Genomic DNA, 528 nt, shown 5'->3' with positions numbered 1-528 from the left:
AAAAAGAAGCACATTGAGCCTTCTAAATGTAGTGTGTGTCCATGTTCAAGAGCCCAACTCCTAAGTTTTATTCCTTTCATCTAACTACTATATTATTTTTGCTATAGGTTCGAAAAGCCCCGAACCTCTAGAGGGCTTCTCGAACCTACCCCCTTTTCCAAACCTCCCTTTTTTAATCAAAACCCCCTCCCCTCTTTCTCATGTGTAATCTCGCATTCTCTCTTCCCCCTCCCTTTTTTCATTAAAGCCTCTCCCCTTCCCCCCTCCCCCCCCCCCTTGCCTCCCTTTTTTAAATTAAAATCCCCTCCCCTCTCTCTCACTTATAATCTCTTTCTTTCCCCCCTCCCCTTTTTAATCGAATTCCTCCCTCCTCCCCCCTCTCTCTCTCATGTGTAAGGCCTAGGTTCTCTCTCTCTCTCTCTCTCTCTCTCTCTCTCTCTCTCTCTCTGTGAGTAAACTTTTTTAATTAAAATTTTTAATAAATTTTTTTAATTTAAAGTCTTTTGGAACATAATTTTTCACAAACTT

The sequence above is a fragment of the Lygodium microphyllum genome, chromosome 7 (genome assembly GCF_053477565.2).
Source record: "Lygodium microphyllum isolate KBCC chromosome 7, Lygodium_microphyllum_v1.1.10, whole genome shotgun sequence".
Classification (NCBI taxonomy): Eukaryota; Viridiplantae; Streptophyta; class Polypodiopsida; order Schizaeales; family Lygodiaceae; genus Lygodium; species Lygodium microphyllum.
This window is presented reverse-complemented; position numbering follows the sequence as displayed.